This window comes from Haliotis asinina, chromosome 12 (assembly GCF_037392515.1).
Source record: "Haliotis asinina isolate JCU_RB_2024 chromosome 12, JCU_Hal_asi_v2, whole genome shotgun sequence".
Classification (NCBI taxonomy): Eukaryota; Metazoa; Mollusca; class Gastropoda; order Lepetellida; family Haliotidae; genus Haliotis; species Haliotis asinina.
The window spans coordinates 42,810,808-42,824,200 of NC_090291.1; positions in this window are offsets into that span (position 1 = coordinate 42,810,808).

Here is a 13,393-nt window from a genome sequence, read left to right on the forward strand (position 1 = left end):
AACTATTGAACTATATAATGATCTTGCTACTGGCCAATACGACATTGGCTTTTGTTGGTTACCCAGCCATGTGGGCATTTCTGGTAACACGATGGCCGACCTTGCTGCCAAGGCAGCACTCAACAAATCTGGGACACCACTTCTTATTCCATACTCTGATTCAAAGCTAGCATTAGAACTTACATCCATGATCCGATGCAGAAAAAGTGGGACACCCTGGCAGGTATAAATAAATTACATGAAATATAACCGTATATTGGTTACACCTACTTGGGTTGTCAGTCCATAAAATCTAGTCATAATTCTGGCTCAAAGCAGCTATAAAATGGAAAGAGTTAAGTGTCACGCAAGTGCATTAGTGCAATAAGTGTTCTTTTTAAATGCGGCTTTCCTATAACCCAGGAGAAAGCAGTGTGTTGTTACTTTTCTCTGAAGTGACTCTGGGTCAGTTCACTAAATAGGGTGGACAGCATGGCGGATCTAAATAGTGTACTCATTGAGTCTGTCTTATGTGAGGTCTGTCTTTTGGGAGTGAGCGTAAGGTCCAAGTCCAAGTTACAGATTCACTTATGATCACTATGGTCATATATAGTGTTCCAGTGGAACATCGTGAGGTGATGTAATTTGAATCTTCGGAAATGTCTTGATTATGTAATCTTTAATGTGTTTTTCTGCGTTATATCTTAAACCTGAATGCACCGCAAGCACCGGACGGCAGGGGATATACATTTGGTGTCATTATTACGAATCAAATATTGCATCCAGTGCAATTTCATTCCTGTCAGATAATTACTTTATGAACAACAACTGGTGCAACATGTAAAATCTTTTCATATGTGGGTACTTACAACCAACAAGTCACTGGAAATCGGTGAGCAGAATTGTGTCCCTTAAATGTGTACGGAACATATGTTCCCTATTCATCATAATTAGTATGTAATGACCCTGTCCTGCTGATTATGTCAAACTGGTAAACGTAACGACTGATATGTATGGTTGCCAGTGAAACGCGATCACCATGGGATACAATGACAATCAATTTGGCACACACTGAAATAGATTATCCAATCCATTGCCGTCTTTCTATATACAACCGCTAGGTAACGTGGACCTATTTTGACCCGGGCACCCAACGGGATACGAGAGAGATGACATATGCATTATGTATGTCTCTAGGTACACAATGTTTCAAGTAAGTCCGTCTCAGTTACATAGCTGTAGACCGTCCGTTAGGCACTATGTGTCCCAAGGGAGATATTTCGTGTGTGCTTTCAAGCTTTTGTGATGAACTATAGGTCAGTTAACATAAGTTTGATCCCACTTGTCACACACATGAAGAGCATGTTAACATGAAAGACCATGTCTTTCTCATACAGTCTACAGAGATAGCTGATTAAGTGTTTGAGTGAGTTAATATTTAACGTTTAATATTTAATAACACATCGGCAAAATATTTCAGCCATATCGTGACGAGAAGATGTTTGACAGTGAAATGTAATATATGTTTTATTATAAACAATCTGTGAAGTAAAAGTCTATCAAAACAATTAGAATATCACAATTATAATTAAAACTAGCGTGGGAAGTTAAAGCTCATAGCAGTGTTTGGACAAAACAATATAAAAGCGGCTATAGATGGACAACAACAAAAGACAGACCACCATACTTCATGGGGACTTGGCTACCTGCATGGACTCTAGGTGTATTTACACCATCCCTGCAGCCGCTGGCGATGGTAGGACACATTCAACAGAACATACTGCGTTTTAAATACTACTTTCCAAAGTTTGGGATTTACGTATCCTCTCAGGTGGGTGTTGGCAGATTGAGGTCGTGACACATGTTTATTTGTTCGAACAGCAGGATACTCAGCCAGATACCCTTACACGCTGTTTGTGTGTTAAATGAGCAAGTGCTACATATATCGAGTTCGCATTACTTCCATATTTATTCAGGAACACCAACTGGATGAGAGGTTCATTGGTACACACCTACAGAGACAAATATCAAATAGTGGGTCGCGAGTTATCGCAGGTCTCGAGGCTATTCATGGTAATATCTATGTACACAGACATGGAGTCAACAGAAGCTGATGATCTGTGACACCCTTTCCTCCATAGGCCTCCGAGATCTGCGCATGCAGATTTATAGGAGACGTGCCTACGCATACGCATACGCATATTGGGTCTTAAATGAGTGAGCGAGCGAGTAAATACTTAACGTCACATCGGCAATATTACAGCCATATCGTTGCGAGAACATACGTGGCATAAAAAGGAATACGTATGCCTATTATGCCTATTATGAAGAGCATATATACATCATAAAAACCTGTCAACGAAGGACAGTAAAACAACTAGACTATCACAGTTAGTATTAAAACTAGCATGGAGACTTAACAATTAATAGCATCACTATTTGGACAATACAGTATATATACAGGCCATAGATCGCCAACAATAGAGGGTAGATCACGATACTATGAACCATGGGGACTTAATGGGGGTACCTCTGCTGCCTGCATGGTCCCTAGCTGGATTTACACCATCCCCTCAGCTGCTGGCGACTGTATGCAAGATTAGGCACAAATTAAGATGACACATATTCTACAGCTAAAAAGTGGAAGATTAAATCTGACTTGAACTGTTTTGGGACTTCCCTCTCAGGAAGACAATAATACTTCAAACCCCTTCAAGGATACAGCCATTAATAATCTTAGTTGCTAATTAACGTCCAATCATAAAATATGTATCTATTTACAAGTCATGTAACAGATCTAATTCTTTTTAAAACGCAATGATTAAATGATACCTAACCTAACTAAAAGATCCTTCATAGTTCGTAATTTAAAATAGTTTTCCCGTGTGATGGAATATTCAACACAGTCCAGCAAAACATGCTTGACTGTGATTCTATCATCACAAGGAATACAAAATGGATATTGGATCTTTAATACTACAAGATTAACTCTTAATTTATACTTCCAATCATAAAGTATTTGTCTAAATACAAATCAGTTAACACATTCAATTCGTTAAAAATGCAATAATTACATGACAACTAATAACATTGACATGCTTGGCTGTGATTCTATCATCACAAGGGATACAAAATGGATATTGGATCTTTAATACTACAAGATTAATTCTTAATTTATACTTCCAATCATAAAGTATTTGTCTAAATACAAATCAGTTAACACATTCAATTCGTTAAAAATGCAATAATTACATGACAACTAATAACATTGACATGATTGACTGTGATTCTTTCATCACAAGGGATACAAAATGGATATTGGATCTTAAAAACTACAAGATTAGCTAAGGATAGCAACCATTTTCCCTACAGATGAAAACTGGTAACAACTGTTTGAGGACCGATTAAGCTACAACAGCTTTGTTTGTATATCAACGGTTTTGATATTGCCAGCAATCGCTTTATTAACAATCAAGGAATTAAAAACAAATGCAGTTAGAAAGTGTCTCCCTTTTCCCCAATTCAACGTGGAGACTTCACATAATTTGGCGAAGATGGACGAAGTGATTTTAGAGTTATACTCCGGATATAAACCCCACCCTTCAAAAAGACCAAGTCCAAATTTGTTGTCATTGACACAGAAAAATAGAAAATTTGACTCAAACTCATGCCCCAAAAAGACGCATGTACATGATCTGGAAAGGCAGTATAACAACTTTGTAAATATAGTTCAATTAGTTTAAGAACTATGCTCCGGACGCGAGCGTCCAAATTGTTGCCATAAAGACAGAAAAAATGAACTGGGTGGGAAGATAGATATAATCAAAATGATTGTAACGACTCTTGTTGTATAAACGTGTTTACTGTTTTCAGAGCTTGCTATTTGACAGACACTGTCACATGACATTGTTGATGTTCTTTCCACTAAATGTACAACGCTCTGTTCAGTGCTGATGTGTGGAATAGTGGCCTGCACTCGACAACCCAGTGGTTAATAACATGAAGCTCGATCTGGGTAAAAGGGATACTATGCAATACATCAATGAAGGAAGGGCTGAGGTTCACTCTTGTTACTTCTCTTAGGCCAAGCATAAGGGTTGTTGAGGACGGCTACTACTCCAGTTACGTAACAATTACTCCGCTCTTTGGATCAGTACGCATTAGTATTTTAGTTTGCCGATCCCCGGAAAGTACACATTCTGTCTAATTGTTTTTCGAAAACAATCAAAGTTGAAATCTAATCACCTTGTTGTTGCAATGCATTATCAAACAGACGTTGTTACAGGAATACGACGATTTAATTTAAATGAGTAGTTTTCTACAACAGAGACCTTTTACTTGACCAAATCTACAGGCTCTGATACGGTGTTTTCGAGGGAGTTCCTGGTCAAATGAACAGTTCATTCTTTGGAAAAGAAAACATTCCAGAAGTTCCTAGAAGTCTTCATGTGACGTTATCTTCAGGCGATCCTGTTCTTAATTGCAACAAGCAATATTGGGCGATTTGCTGAGATTCAGTTCCGGTTATAACTGTATGTTTTGTGCTACATTTTAGTCAGTGTGTTCGGTAACACCTGGGGGCACGACAACCATACAGAGACAAATATTTGAAATGAACTTAAACATTTGTAGGGTAAGGGGAAAGATCTTTATATAAAAAACTGTTAGTGGACTTTAAACATGTAACAGACTCCCATTCTAATTGTGTGTGTGTGTGTGTGTGTGTGTGTGTGTGTGTATATATATATATATATATATTCTGATTCTGATTCTGATTAAAGAGTTTTACACCTAACCAATTCCATTTGTGCTGTGCTTTCCTAGATGAATATCATTGCTGAACGTGAAACACACTTACTCCCTTTGGGTGCAGAAAGGAATAGTCCGAACAAGGTCACATGCATGAGAGAGTACTGGATGTAGAAAATAATCCTCTTTAGTCCGACGACTGTTTTAGCAGTAATGTGGTTTGATTATGAGATGACGATAACGCCTTGATTGAGATCTATGTGGTATACATTCGGTTCCAAACCAACACAAGTGAATGTTCATCCATTTTTCACGTATGCATAAAACACTGATTCATTTATTAGTTAAAACAATTTACGGATTCTAATTCTGAAGGAACAATTGCGACAAAACCATTTCCTTTACCAAAAGACAGCCATGTATTCATAATGCGTGCGAGGTTGGTGCTTCCTGCTTTATCGATACCATTGATTGATTGATTGTTACCATAGTGATTGTTCACCTGAACGCATACACGTCTACCGTCAAACATTGTGAAACGTTGTAGGACATTACAGCACAGCGACCGAAAACTTCACAATCAACCCAACCTGTGCGTAGGATAGGAGGAAGTGTCTTGCATCTCAATCTAGTTATATTACTATGCTTCGTTGATAGGTTTTATAACTTACCATGAATAATTGTGTACAAAATGAATTGTTCTGGTCACGATATGGCTGAAGTATTGCCGACGTGACGAAACATTCCAGCTCGCTCACTCAGTCAGTCAGTCACTCATGATCACTCACTCACTCACTCACTCCACCTCAGGTATCATTGTATTACAGACAGTATTAGATACACTCCGTAATGGCTTCACCGGGGTTGACCTGTCGTGTTTGGACTCGTTGCTTTTAATAATTGTTCAGCAATAACACGGCTACTTATTGCAGAATTTGGTGGAATGTTCCCAAAGTGGCATAAAACACGATTGCTCGATACATCCAGGTGCAATACTGCCATTGTCCAAACGACACAATGTGATGACTTTAACCAAGGTAGTTCTTTTTTCATCACGATCCTGGCGTTGATTGTTATTAGACGATTGCTTTATTCGCTGAATTGATAAACAGAATCATGAAAATACCAATTTCTGAAAAATAAATTACGCTCAATTTATTCCAAATACAATCAAGCCACATCAGCTGCATAACTCTTACCTTGTGACAGTCTTGTCCATGTGCAATAATTTCTGTTACTTGCCCGTCTGCAACTTTGACATTTCTCTCTAGGAGCAGTGTGTCAGTAAATAAGAAATGAGTAAATAGTAATTGAAAACCTCGTTAAAGTTTTATAACTCTGTTATCAACATATATTCGTATCAACAGAAAACACAATAATGTTAAAAAGTTAAATTAACCCCCACAGTTATAGCTAATGCACTTTAGGCACACACACTGATTATCTAAACTATTCCAATACTATAACTGAAGTCACACGGGAGTGCTAATCACCAGTCTTATGAGAGTATAGCCTTGACTGGTATAAGTCGCATGATATTAACACTCATCGTGAGCACAACGTCAGACAAAAAACGACTGAATAGCAAACTACAGACAAATGACCTAGTAAATACTGACATAATTTGTTTTGTACACACAGCTGTGACGCCTACTTTTTTTCTTAATTGTCCGTTGACGACATGCCTTTAACAATAGCTAACTTGTCATCATGGCATACCTTCGATATTGTCGATGCGATTTTAACTCACTCACGGAAAATAACTGGAAACGAAAATGCTAAACCATCTATCAATAAGAAGTTTCTTGACCTATCTAGACTCTACACTGTTCAATAACAATCACTGGAAAACTTATCTGACCAAAAGTTAATTTGATTCCTAATAGTCAATTGGCATTAAACCAAACAATCAAGGGAAATTAATTGGGTAAGAAAAACAGTTGCTAAACCGTCGGCTCAAAACTAAGCACCCTTGAGAAAACCGCCCCATAACAATTTACTAACGTAGGAAGGCATAGAGACGCCTGAAGGTAAATATATGTGATTTTGAGAACTACTTCTACAATGTGTAAGATGTAACTATTATGAGGCAGAGTTGAACTCAACAAAGCAAATGTTCCACTAGTGTTGCATTCAGATGGATCTATTTCGAGGACGCCAAAATGACCTCGAATGCATGAGATATATCTTGATACTTTTGAATGTCAATAAAAACAAAACAAAACAAAAAACAACAAAAATAAAAACAAAAAAACAAACAAAAACAAAACAAAACAAAACAAAGCAAAACAAAAACAAAACAAAAGAAACAACAAAACAAAAACAACCACAAGATAACATATGGCAACTAAAATAAGAAAAAGGTATGTATTTATACAGTTTGAGAATAGAATTCTCTGGCAATGTATGTGGCTATACCAAGACGGAGAATTTAAACTCATTTGACTGTGAATGAACTGGTGCTTTTAACCATCGACAGTTATCACCAGCAGAATGATATTGTATTAAGTGAGTGAGTTCAGCTTTACGCCACACTCAGCAATATTCCACCTGTCCGCCGGTCTCTAAATTACGGATTCTGGACCAGACAATCCAGTGATCAACACCATGAGCATCGATCTACGCTACTGGGAACCGACGCTAGAGCCAACCAAGTCAGCAAGCCTGTTAGTCGTCTTTTATGGCAAGCACGGGTTGCTGAAGACCTATTAAATACCGGATCTTCACGGGTTTGTATCGTATTATCGTGAAACTACATCTTATAGTGCTTTTTATAACCACAGACAATAATAGCGGATTGCTGTACTGTAATCAGGTCTTCTGCATGCAGTCGTGACTAGATAGCAATTATATGCTACTTCTTGATGGAAGAGACGACAGCTCTGGTGGGTGCACGTCTTCATCACGGTACCACCGATCGACAGTAGATGATTCTCTACAGCATAACCATGCTAAATCATGCAGTCATGCGGATTCATTACATGGGTGTGACAACTGTACGATTTTTCTTCTTAATACCGTGTCTACGGTAGTAATTGTTAATCATCATAACACCTTCCCATGGAAATTACAGGTATGGATTAAGTGTCAGCTGTGATGGAACAAAGATGGAACAAAGATTCAACAGCAACAATGGTGAAAGTTCTTAAAGAACAGGATGCCTCAGATACTATTGGTCTCTGTCTGGACCCTGTCGACCTCTATAAAACACGATGACGTGGGAGACATAGACGGTCGTGCTACTATGAACCAACCCTGTTGATGATAGTCGCTGCAAATTACTCTTCGTGTACAAACACAGTGCTTGTAAATGTTAGCGTCACATTGTACTTGAGAAGTAACGATCAGAGAGTACAATTTGTCTCTGACGAATAACGCCTTCTTTGATGTTACCCTCACAAACTGATGATACAGACATATTGATACGAAACCTTCCCTGAGTATTTAACGTGTGATTAGTTTTGGTGTGAATATTGTTTATTTTTATATACGTGAGTCATCTAACATGTTTGCCGCCGTCTGACGTCATTTTAATCAAACCAATCTTTTTTGAAAAATTACATTTGTCTGAGCTCAGGATGTTTTGCCCGTACCCTCATAGACAAAGAGTTTTATCTCTTCTAGATCCAGTTGGTATATTATACATAATTTGAATATTTTTCAAGCGTGTAATCAGATGAGATGTCGCCCTTGTCATGCAGTTTTGAAATGTAGTTTGACTGTGTATACAAAACGTTTGACTAATTGCCATTCTAATTGCCATTGTACAGTTTTAGATGTGTCCAAACATACATCCCTGCCATTGTCTTTCCTGTCAAAGCTAGCATGGACTTATCCATCTATTTCGACGAGTTTCATGCCGAATGTTTGTAGATGCGTGGACATTCCTTTCGAAAGGTTCTACAAACATCCCTATGTTTGGTACCGTGTAGATTGTTTGCCCGGGAACTGGAGAGCACACGTTGTGCTGCAAGGAAAGGGATGCTGGGGGTTTAAAACGTTCTAATGAGATTGGATCAGGTATCACTTCCAGGAAGAAGTTCCAATCGCTGTCTGGGCTGCATGTAGAGGGACAAAGGCCCTAAGCTGCTTATAAACATAATCCGCCTGACTGATCATCTGAAGTACTCGGTATATGTGTATTTGGCTAATGCCAGTAACACACTCCTGAATATTGCACTGCCATATACATGTTTAAAATAGAAAACATACTGTACATGTCGTACATTTGCCTTTGGCGAATCTTTGTTCTTTTGCGAGATTATAAGAAAGGATATGAAGTAACGTCCTTGTCAGACTGAACAGTTCGACACGTCAAGAGATGTTTTGCATTATATTTGAAAACAGCAACATCATCATCAACAACAAGAAGAACAAGACAGCCCTTCCCATATTAATGTATGCATGTGGTAATGTTTCATGTTAATAACAAACAGTGGTCTTTTACAAATAGTTGTTGGGATTTGTGACACTATACAACATACACGGTAAGATTTAACATGTGCATCATGTTACGATAACAACGAAATAGACTTTTGAAATGCTTAGTGCATTAAATGATGATATGTTTTCAAAACGCTTTGGCTTAGTGTAACGTGAATCGGACCAGATATGTATTAAACTCAATCAGTTATTTTGAATTTCTGAAATTTTGCCATGTGTGAGTGAGTTAAAATTTAGCCTCGCATCGGCAATATTGCAGCCATATCGTGATGAGAACAATTTCATTCATGCCAATATTAAAAGTTATAAATTGGGAACGATAAAAATACTACATTATCACAGATATGAACATGAAACTAAAACAGTGTAATTAAAGAAAGCAATAGAATATAATATACGGGTTATAGATCACCAACAACGGAAGAAGTTTACCAAGTACGGTGTCTTTTGTTGACTGCACTGAAAATAAATCGTAAGTTACAGCTGGACACAAGTACTGTTCTCCTCCCATATCAGCTTGGCCAGCCTGAAATGGAACAGCTGGAATCTCTTGCACGTCGCATGCCACCGTAGCCCTAGTAGAAACAGTCTTCAGTAAAGGGTGCTAAAGTTATAAATCGGTTGGATGAAATGACCAATGCCAGAGGACCAATCACTCAGCGGACTACAGAACAGACAAAACTTTTTTCTGAAAGTACAAACCAATATAAGTTTCAGACGTATGATTAGCAGTATCTGTCGGAGCAGTTTTGTGGGATACTTTTTTCGCCTTGACTATATGATTGATGAAATGATTTACGAGAGAACAATGGCATATTTGAAACTAGAAAGGTAATATAGATCTGTGAGGCCAGCTGACGAGTATCAGCTGACCTTTGAGATTACCCGAGCTATTATTTACCGTCTCGCCAAGCCTTCACCCATAGCCTTTCGGTAAGAAGAACCAATTATTGTCTGAAGTATTAGCAGGGAATACGGAAGGTAAATGGCAACCAATAACAATTTCGCAACTTTTATTCAACCAGGTTAGTTGGCATATGTATCATTTAACGAATGATAACAGTGTCTGAGCGTTTCTATTTGTGTCCGTCATGTAACATTTACTTGACAGGTTCCCTGATCAATGGGAGTTTAATGAAATAGCGTTGCCAGAATAGAACACACAATTCGCACTGACTGATATCGCTCGACCAAATTTGTTTCTTAAACATAGTCTTTTCCCGCAGCACGTATTTTATATACATACAATGAAACTGTCTGGTATTGCATTTTCTGATTAGGAATAAACAACGAAATATTGATCCAAGAATGCCGAAAAAAACTTTGGTGCCTCGTGATCTCTTGGTGTAGAGTGTCCAGAATCTCCACCAAAAGCACCTTCTGACACTCTAGGTAGTGCAGAAGACTGCTGTGTTAGTGAGTCGACATGTTCTCCGGAAAGGTCTTGGTGGGTTCGACTAGGTAGCGTTTCTTGCGCTGTTTGGGTAACATGTGCCAGGATTTCCCAAACCCTCTCTCTGCCGCATTTTTATCTTAATCTGTAAAACATAATGAGTGAGTGAGGTAATATTTAACGTAACATCGGCAATATTACACATAATGATAACGGCCGTTTATACAGTGCCTGTGACCGCACATTTGTTCACGCTGAAAGCACTGACGCAGTATTACCCCTGAAACTCAGAAAGGTTAACAGTCATACGACGGATGCCGGATGAACAGGAACAATTCATGAACAAACTGAACTGCTTACGATGAGACCACGTGTCGCGCGTGCTTCAGTATGGGCAGTACAGAAGCCAGAGAGACTATCAGGAGTCAGCCTGGCAAGCACGGTCACCCATCCAAGGACTGTCCTCGACCAACTGTTAGCTTCAACTAATTCGTTGCCTGCTCTCTAAGAATAGGGCCACACACCACACATATGTTACATGTTTCTGTGCTATTTCGACAAGAACATTGCTTCGCTATAGACAAACCATATGTAGTGTTAAACTATATCGGTGATACTCTAGTTATTATACAGTCTGTCATTTGTTGACAGATGTACAAACTCTGGTGCATGTCTTCGCAATTTGCACTGTAGTTACAGTCCCAATATGGCCTAGATATTGCCAAACTCATAATATCGACTTACACCCTCACTATTTATTTCGCCATAAGAGCACAAACGCCTTGTTTAATAATTCAGGGACACAGTTCATTGACGAATATAGTGAAGATTTGAAACAGCTATGTCTAGCTCATAGGCATATTGATAACCAACATGAAGGCCACGGATATCTACTTGCGGAAAAGCAGCACAGGAACGGTACTCACTCAAGGAGGCTCAAAGATGGCATGATATCCATAATAAATCTGACACCTTATAACGTCAAAGAGTTTTCACAGATACTCTGAAGTCATGATCTTTCTTAAAAAACCTAGTTCTGCTTATCACACTCTGTAAGGCATCATGAAATAAGAATGGCATGATCGGTTGTTAGAAATACCGGTACCAAACAGAAAATCCAATTAATGTAGACCAGGTGAGCTGAAGTTTAGAGATCATCGGCACACAGCTAACTGACATGTTCCACAACCATTATTTAAAAGAAACTTTCTAGCCACATAGTGTTTCTTAGACAGGAAGTTGGAGAATTTTCGTTGGTGCCGGATACGGCTTTCAAAACAAGTCCAGACTCCTCCTGGAGTTTCTGCTGAGAGTCAGATCGTCTGAAAAACGAACACTCTGCATAGGGCAAGACAGATCTGGACAACAAATATCTGCATAATGAAGGTTGACCATTGACAGCAGAAACGTGTACATCGGTACGTGTTCGCTAACATGAAAGGTCATCCCTCACCTCTGAAGACTTGTACTGTGTGTTGCAAAAGCACCAAAAATGACAACTTCAAATGGTCATTAAGAGATTGATACAGATCACAACTAACCATGTGAACCATTGATCAGTTACTACCTCTGTAGTATATACTCCCTTACAATACTCCATGAAACAGGTATCACACCTAATACACTGAAGGCACATCCTCACAACTTGGTATATGCGGGATGTATGGGGACTCGATGTATAGAGACGCATGCTCCTCAACTTGGGCATTCCTATATCTAGTGTGTTCTAGAGCTCCAAACACATTCTTCGCCTCTACAAATGACACACTCTGACAAGACATGATGTCGTTAAACATTTGATGGAATGATGAATATATCTACATTACTTGTTTGCATGTCTTGCAACTTTGACAATACCTCACTCATTCTAGCGTGTCTTTGGTATTGAATGCTATTCCCGTTGTCTTACTCTGAGTTGCATATGTATATGTTACCCCCCTGTATCTTCACTGCACGAAACATTACCGATGACCAACGTTTCCTACGTGGAAGCTAAGACTAAACTGTCAACTCGCTAAACATGTAATTGTGTTTGTGAAAGACATTGAACAGGTTGTAACGTTCACTCGGACAACACTTGAGACACATAGTTTGTATTGAGTGATAGTTATTATGGGTCATATTTCGTATCATCGGTAATAGTGTTTTAGCGGCACGCCTTTACGGTAGCGCTTTAGAGTTACCTCCCTTTGGTGTGTGTTTGATAGCTGCCGATCGTGTAGTTTCCATGCTTTGCTGGAATGCACAAGAATCAGTAACTGTGTGTATATATAAAGCTGGTTGTGTTGAGGGTGGTACGACAGGGATACAAGGTCTCTTATTGTAGGTATTGTAGATGTGCATCTGTGATAGAAATGATCGTGACGTCTGACACTCTTCCATATTCTGAGTTACCACTACAAGTAGCCTTTGTATGTGTTTACCACGGTTGTCACAAGAGAGACAATTTCAGCTGAGGTTCTGCCACCATTGCGAACTGCATGAAATATAATTAAGAAATACAGTTCGTTCTACCACCATGTATAGTGCAATAAAGCACACTTTCGCCGTGAACTATTATATCGTTAAAGCACTCCTCGTGCAAGCCTCCTCGTGCTTTAACTATAATGTGCGAAAGTGTGCTTTATTACACTATACATGGTGGTAGAACGAACCGTATTTCTTAATGGCAACTGACATCCATCGTTACGTCGGTTACATTGTGACGTAATGCAAAATAGTTCGATTACGAGGGAGAAACTGGAATGGCGCAATGACACATTGTGACGTAGTGCAAAAAGTGCACATTATCGTCTGATAAAGTATTGTCGGCGCCTTTGATCTTTCACC